Source organism: Carlito syrichta, unplaced genomic scaffold (assembly GCF_000164805.1).
Source record: "Carlito syrichta isolate Samal-C Ts95f unplaced genomic scaffold, Tarsius_syrichta-2.0.1 Scaffold309891, whole genome shotgun sequence".
In the NCBI taxonomy this organism is placed as follows: domain Eukaryota; kingdom Metazoa; phylum Chordata; class Mammalia; order Primates; family Tarsiidae; genus Carlito; species Carlito syrichta.
Genome location: NW_007253987.1, coordinates 471,026 through 479,628, shown reverse-complemented (window position 1 = coordinate 479,628; position 8,603 = coordinate 471,026).

The window sequence follows — 8,603 nt, the reverse complement described above, 5'->3', positions numbered from 1 at the left end:
TCTTTTGTTCTGTTTTTTTACACTGCAGGGATCTCACAATGTTACCCAGGCTGGAGTGCAGTGGCCCAACCATGGATCACTACAGCCTCACATTCCTGGACTCAAACATGCAGGTTCCCCCACACCAAGCTGAGGTTTATGTTTTTTGTTTCCTTTTGTTTTGTTTTTCTGTAGAGATTGGATCTGCCTATATTGTTTAGGTGGGTCTCAAACTCCAGTCCGCAGACCTCAAGCAATCCTCCCACATCAGCATCCCAAGTTGTATGGAATGCCATGCACCTATGTATTATTTATTTATTTGAAGAATGTACTTTTAAAACTGTTTTGTGTTCTTCAAAATATTTCATGATAAACCTGCTATGATTTAAGTGTGTTCCCACCAAAACTCATATTAAAATTTGACCCCATTGTGGAGTGCTGGGAGGTGGACCTGGTGGTAGGTGTTTGGATCATGGGAGCATATCTCTCATGAATGACTTGGTGCTAATCTTGCAGTAGTGAGTTCTCACTCTGGTGAATCGAAATTATTTCTCCTGAGAATGTTCTTGCAAGAGTGGGTGGTTATAAAGCCAAGGCGCCTCTTAGGTTTACTACTTAGCATGCCTGCTTTCCCTTTGCTCTTCCATCATGTCATGGTGCCACCCAAAAGCCTTCATCAGAGGCAGAGAAAGTCCTGGTGCCATGCTTCTCGAATGGTCCAGCCTGCAGAACCATGAACTAAATGACCCTCTTTTGTCTACCAGTAACCTAGCCTCACGTATTCTGTTAGAGCATTACAAAATGAACTAAGACAAAACTCTACAGTAAATCACTAATTATTTGTAGGCTGAAGTTGCAGAAGTGCACCAAGTCCTAGAATCAGTGAAAATGTATTGGAACATTTAAGACACTTTATTATTGACAAATGCCCCTACAAAATAGACACAGTAGTAGAAGCTCTCACTAGCAACAAATAAAAGAGGCTGTTCATAACTTTGCACACATGCTAACTCTATGTAACCATTTACAAAAAGAAACTGTGGCCAGTTTGAAATGCAAACAAAAGCATCTGCTATTCATTTTACAGTAGTATTGTACTGAAATTACTTTTTTGCTTAAATATAAGGTTATTTTTATAGGTATGTTAATCAGTTCTTTTATTATTTTGGAAATTTTATTTGTGTGTTTTACATATATAGATATTTCCACATTGATATTTCATCATTGTTTTCCTTATTTGCCCATTCTTTTAAGAAAATAATAAAGATATTAATTTTTTATTGTATACATTGCAAAAATTTTTATTTTTTTACAACTTTATTTTATTACAGAGGTGTGAGGAACAAGTCAGGATTAGGTACATAAGTAGTCTGTGTGCAGGTGAAGTCTGGTCCTTCAACTGGTCCTCATTTCTCCTGGTTTAGGACCAGGTTCCTGCTGTGTTGTTATGTGCCCGACCCCCACCTGGCAGTGTCTCACCACTGCTGATCCCTCCCTTGTGCTATTGTGACTAATGCTCAAGACCCACATGTGAGTGAGAACATGTAGTATTCAGTTCTTTGTTTCTGTGATAGATCACTAAGTATGATGGTCATGGTCACCAACTCCATTCAATTTACTGCAAAGTCCATGGTTTTGTCCTTCTTTATGGCTGTGTAATACTCTGTTGTTTATATGTACCACATTTTCTTTATCCAGTCCACTTTCGATGTGCAGTAGGGTGGGTTCCGTGTTTTTATTATTGTGAATAGTGAGGCAATAAACATGCATGTGAGGGGTCTTTTTTGTTGAATGATTTATGTTCCTCCAGGTATATTCCCAGAAGGGAGATTTCTGGATCATATGGAAGGTCAATTTCTAGTTCTTTCAGAAATTGCCACACTATTTTCCATAGAAGTTGAACAAGTTTGCACTCCCAACAACAGTGTGGAAGTGTTACCTTTTCTCCACACCTGCACCACCATTTGCTGTTTTTATTTATTATGACCATCCTTACTGGAGTTAGGTGGTATCTCAATGTGGTTTTGAATTACATTTATCTGATGATTAGTGAGTCTGAAAATGTTCAGCAAATATTTTTAAAATCTATTAGTTACCCTTTATTATATTTATTTGCTTTAGGCATTCAGATATTATATAATCATGCTATTAAATACATCTATTTATGATGTACTCTGTCTTTAACATCACGTTTAAGCATATCTTTCTAACTTCAAGATTTGCAAACTTATTTATCAGATTTTTTGTTTGGTCCTGTTTTTATTTTTTACATTGTATATTAATTTTCTTGCTTATTTTGGAGAAAGACATGTATCACAGATTTTTTAAAATCCATATTGCAATATTGGTTTTTATTTCAAGTTGTCATATTGGTGTCACAACATGACTTATTTTAGGGTTAATTTTTCTCCATATTTATTGCACACAATATTCAACAAGGGGGACTCCTTCAAAGTGCTCTCGGTTTGAAGCAATATACCTATCAAGACACTTTTCCCACTGCTTACAACAGTTTTTCAATTTGTTGACTTTGAGCCTTTTAGTGCTTCACCATTTTTTGTTTCACCTCTTCAACATGGACAAAACATTTCCTTTTGAGAACTTTTTTCATCCAAGGAAACAAAAAATAGTCAATCAGGGTGAGATTGAGTGGAAGTCATGCCATTTTTGGCCAAAAATTGCTAAACACTCAGTATTGTGTAGGCAGGTGCACTCACATGGTGGAAGAATTGATAGCCTATTTGCCGCAACTCAGGATGTTTCTTCCACAAATCATGACACATCCTTCTTAAAACTACCAGTTACAGACTTTGGTTGACGATTTATTGGGAGAAACAAATTCTGAGTGTACCACAAGGGGCCTGCCATCCAAAAGAAAATTCCAGTTTTTTGAAGGTTCCTCCTCATGTATTTGTACACAAGATAATTTTTCTGAACTCTATTTTCTATGGCACTGGAGTTTCCTCGTTCTCACACATTCTAAAATGATATCATGCTACACAACTCTCTAAAGGACCATTTCATAGGACATCAGAAGTGAGAGCATACACCTGCAACAATTTGTTGGACCTGACTTAGAATGGACAAATGATATTATTTTATCAGCAAATGTAAATTCATTATTTTTTAATGGCTGTGCTTTCTTAAATTAATGCCATAAAACTTTATTTTGAATTTCTTTTTATGTAGATAATAAAGCTACTATCATTTTGGAATGATCTTGTGTGAATATTTTCTCATGTCATTTTTTTTTTTTTACTTTCTTATAAAAGTTTTAAGGTCTTTTTTTCTCTTCTATTGAAGAGATGAGATTTTTCTATGTTGTCTAGACTGATCTTCAATTCCTGGGCTAAAGCAATCCACTCACCTCAACCTCCCAAGTGCTGGGATTAGGTACATGAACCACTGCACCTGGTCCTAAAGACTTGTGTTCAAACTTAAAGCAATAATACAGCAAATATAGTTTTTCCCTATGCTGTGTTAAAAATATACGTTTTGCCCCATATTAAATGTCATTGATCTCAATATTATTAGTTGAATATTCTAAATTTTTGGCACTGATTTCAATGACAACTCTATCATGTGAAAACGACAAAAACTTGGTTGGCGTCTTTATTTTTATCCACTGACCTACTATTTATTCTATACTTTCTATTTGTTTGCCAAAACTTTTACTGTTTTAATTGTTTAAACACAATAATGTTAATACATCTTGAAAATGCCAGGATAATCTTATCTTATTTTCATATCCAAGAATAGTCTGGCCTATTTTTGAATTTTTAATTTTCTATATCTAATTTAAAATTATGTTTCAACCTCCAAAAAAGATTCATTTAAGATTCATTGATTACTTCTGGCAAGATGGCAATGGAACAGGTCAGACTGTGAGAATCTCTGCAAAAGCCAGGTCCATAAAGACTCTGCATGAGTAGGCATGTGCTGGTGGTGAGCAAAAGTCAATCTGAGGGGAGACTCAGATTTGTGCACCCGGGGCTCTCCTCCAGAGGTGACTGCCACCCCCCACCACTCTGAGACTGGAGCCGCTGGCACACAGGATTGTCTGCCATTCTCAGGACTCTGATGAGAAGAGCTTGCTGAATTCAGCTGATTCTCATCACCCGGCATCTGACCCACACCATCCCCAGTGACAGCAGGTGAGGAAACGCTGACTGCTGCCATTTTCTCTGTCCCAGGACCAGGCAGAGACCTGCATTGCCCTGCCCAGCTCCACCCAGCCTCCAACCTGGGAACTGAGGTAATCTCATCAAACTTGGAAAGACAGACACCCTTCCTCCATGCTGGGACACAAGTCAGATCTGAGCAGCAGCCTTGACAGGCAGCAAGCTGGTTGAATCCAGATCTGATCACCCTCCTCTCGCAGTAGGCCTGGGACGTATGACCCACACTGAGAGCACCCTATCAGCCCACCCTGAGAGCAGAGGGGAAGGGAAGGAAAGCAGAGCTGAAAGGAAGTTGGACTTACAGAAACCACCTCAGAGTTTTGTTTGTTTGTTTGTTTTGCTCATTTTTGTTTGTTTGTTGTTTTGGTTTTTTTCTATCAGTTTTCAGTAACATTTTCACACTGCTTTGTTTCTGCTTTTTAATTACTGTTTTTTTAAGACTTCCTGTCTGTGTATTGAGGGAGAGTACCTCAATAAGGGGGTTTTTGTCAGTCTGTGTTTGTATGATTGTCTATATGTTTTAGTTTTTTCTTTTTCTTTTTTTTAACTTTTTTCTGTCTTTGTGTCTCTTTCCATTTGTTAGATGATATAGCTATCTGTTTTCCCTCTTACTCCTCTCTCTCCACCTTCCTCTCACCCTGTTCTTCTTTTTTCCATTCTTTTCCCTTTTCTCACCTCATTTTGCTTTCAGTGAGCAAACCTATACCCCCACTGCATGAACAGATTGTAAGGCAGTGGAGAGTGAGTTCCAGGGGACCCACACACCTGTCAGTGGATATTGGGATCTGCAGTTAGATTCTGAATCACTGCTCTCCCCTCAGTTAAATCTCAAAACTGCAAAAAGTACAGCCTCCCACCACAGTCCAGATTCAGAATTGAACAAAACCAGAGGATCCACATAAGGAAGAATAGGAGACTGAGCAACAGAAGTAAAAGCTTCCCCCCTCCATCCCTGAACAACAGAGTTAAAGAGGGGGAAAAAGTCAGACTCGGTGGCTTAGCCTATAATCCCACGCTTTGGGAGGCTGAGGTGAGTGGATTGCCTGAGCCTGCAGGTTCGAGACCCACCCGGGCAACTTGGCGAGACCTCATCTCTACAATAGATCAAAAAATCAGCCGGGCATGGTAGCGCACACCTGTAATTCCAGTTACTCGGAAGACTGAGGCGGAAGGATTGCCGGAGCCCAGCAAGGCGAGGCTGCGGTGACGGGAGCAGCCACTGCACTCCTGTCTGGGTGACAGAGTGAGACTCCAACTCAAAAAAAAAAAAAAAAAAGGGGGGGGGGAAAAGGGGGGGGGAAAATCTAAAAATGGAGATTCATTGGTAGAATTGGACTGAATATGTAAATTAATTTAGGCATAATCAAAGTCTTAGAAAATTGATCATTGCAAATGTCTTTATTCAGATATTTTAAGACCTTCACTAGAATAATATAATTATATAGTATTATAAAACACTTGTGTGAAAGTTGCTATCAACTTAAGTTTCTTGTTTCTAATGTGAAAGAGATTATTTTTAAATTACACGTCACATAAACTTCTGCTGATGAATAGGTATACTTTTTGCCTATATCTGTTGAAACTGTATCCCATAAACATGAGAAATTTTTTTTATTTTAAGTTTTCCTATTGATGCTTTTGAATTATGTAGACATTTCTACTATTAGCATATAATCTAAAAACAAGTCCATTCAAACTACTATGTAAATTAATGTCTTGTTATAATGCATTGGTTAAATTAACAGTTATTTGTATTTCCCAATACTAGCAACAAACAATTGGTAATTAGTTTTTTAAAACACCAATCATGATAGCCACAGAAACATGAAAAACTTATGGATAAGTTTAACAAATTACATCCCAAATCTGTACATTGAAAACTGCAGTGTACCCACATAAATAAAAAGATATCCCATGCTCTTGTATTGGAAGACTTAGTGTTAAGGGGTCAGTTCCTCCCACCAAGTATCTGTACATTCCATTCATTCCAGAAAACTTTCTTAAAGAAACAAATATTCTAAATCTAAAATGTATATGCAAGAGCATTGGAACTAGAAAAACCAAAGCAATTTGGAAAAAAGAAGAACAATGTTGGAGGGCTTACTATTACATTTTAAGATGTAGTATTGAACTGTAGTGATCAGAAGTATTTTACTGACATATAGACTTACAAATCATAGGAACATGAGCTATATTCCAGAAACAGACCCACAAACATAGGATCAATGGGTTTCCAACAAATTGCCTGGTGTATTCAATGTCCAGATATAAATCATTGTTCCAGTGGAATATGTGTAATTCATCCCTGTACTCCACATTCCTGAATTACATTTTTTTAGCCAACAGCCTGAAATGAGCAGGCTTTGGACTGGCACCACCTACTTCATCTCTGAAACTGACCACAAGATGGCAGATTACAGGCTTTCAGCATGCCTCACACACACGAACATAGTGAAATAGTAAGGAGATATCAACTCAGTGAGCTACAGTTCAGAAGGAAAATAGGCATTCATCAAAATGACAATGAACACTGAGATCCCAAAGAGGAGAAGATGAGAAAACAGCACCCTCAACAGCCCACAGCAGATAAAAGAAGTTGATACTGAGTGGTCCCCTCTTCCCATGCCCAGGCACATCTGAAAACATTCGGAGCATCTGCTCACCTGGATTGGCAGCCTGAGTCCCTGCTACCACTGCTGTGCAAGATCCTGCTATGGGGAGGGGATTTCACTGATCAATGCCCAGGCAACTCCCCAGACATTCAGAGCACCTGCCTGCCTGGATTGGAAGCTGAAATGCCCTGCCCCTGTAATACAGAGATTGTGATGAAATTGAGTGATTGTGAGGAATTGAGTGGTCATTGTTACAAGAAAGCCTTGGTAGGGAGGGGCAATTCAAACCTAATCAGGCTGCTATTTAGGCAGGTGAACTGAATATCAGATGTGAGTCTGGGTGTGAAGTGCGGGGAAGACCTTTGTACCCAAGATCCCTGCAGTGCAGGGTGAGACTTGTTCATATATAGGGAAATTATGGTATCCAAGGAACTTATACAGACTAGTGGCCATCATTATCCAGAAAGTATGAAAAAATAAAGTATTCCCCTTCCAAAGGGCCATAAGTCTCCAAAAATGAATCCTAACCAAAATTAAGATCTTGAAAAGTCAGGTAAAAATTCAAAATATTAAAGATTTTAAAGAAATTCAGTGAGATTCAGAAGAAAATTTAGAACCAACACAAAGTAATCTGCAAAACAATGAACAATGTGAAAGGAGAGACTGATGCTTAAAAAAATACAACTAAAACACTCTGGAGATATAAAACACAAGTAAATGATTTAACAGTGGGTTAGATCAAGTGGAAGAAAGAATCTCAGAGCTGGAAGTGTTTTTTTCTAATTAACCTAGTCAGATGAAAAGAAAGAAAAAATAATTTTAAAAATGAACAAAACTTTGGAGCAATATGAGATTATGTAAAGCAACCAAATTTACTAACCATAGGCATACCAGAGAAAGAAAGTAAAAAATATCAGCAATATATTTGAAGAAATAATTTAAGGAAATTTCCCTAGTATTTATAGACATCTAACTACAGTAAGCTCAAAGAACTCCTGCAAGATACACTGTAAGAAGAACCCCATCAAAACATATGGTTATCAGATGATCCAAAGTCAAAATGAAAGAAAGCATCTTAAGAGTAACAGGAGAGAAGCATTGAATCACTTATAAAGGAAAGAACAGTCAAGTAAGTGCAGACTTTTCTGCAGAAACCCTACAAGAGGAGATGGACAGCCTATTTTCAATCTCTGTGAAGAAAAAATAAGACAGGCCAAAAATTGTATATTCTGCCAAACTAAGCTTCATGAATGAAGGAAAAGTAAAGTCTTTCCCCAACAAACAAACATTGAAGTAATTTGTAGCCACTAAACTGTCTACAAGAAATAGTCAAAAGCGTAATAAAAATTTTAAAAAACCTAACAGTACTTTCTAGCATAAAAAAATCCCATAACTACAAATCTTATAGATTCTACAATGTAACTACACATTTGAAACCACAAGACAACTAGCTGACGACACTATGGCAACAACAAAACCTCACAAATCAATATTAACCCTGAATGTTAATAGTCTTAAAGTCCTTCTTAAATGATACAGATTGGCAAACTGTTTTTTGTTTGCTTTGTGTTGTTTTAAAGGCCCAGCCATCTGCTACCTACAAGAGAGCCGCATAATGGCCAAAGATAGAAAATTAAAGTAAATGGGTGGCAAAAGATTTATCCTGTGACTGGAAAACAAAAAAGAGCAGAAGTAGCCATCTTCATATCAGAAAACATAGACTTTAAACAAACAGCAGTTTAAAAAAAGACAAAGAAGGGAATTATATAATGATAGACCTCAATTCTTTAGATTTCACTACATTAAACATATATGCATCCAACATCAGAGC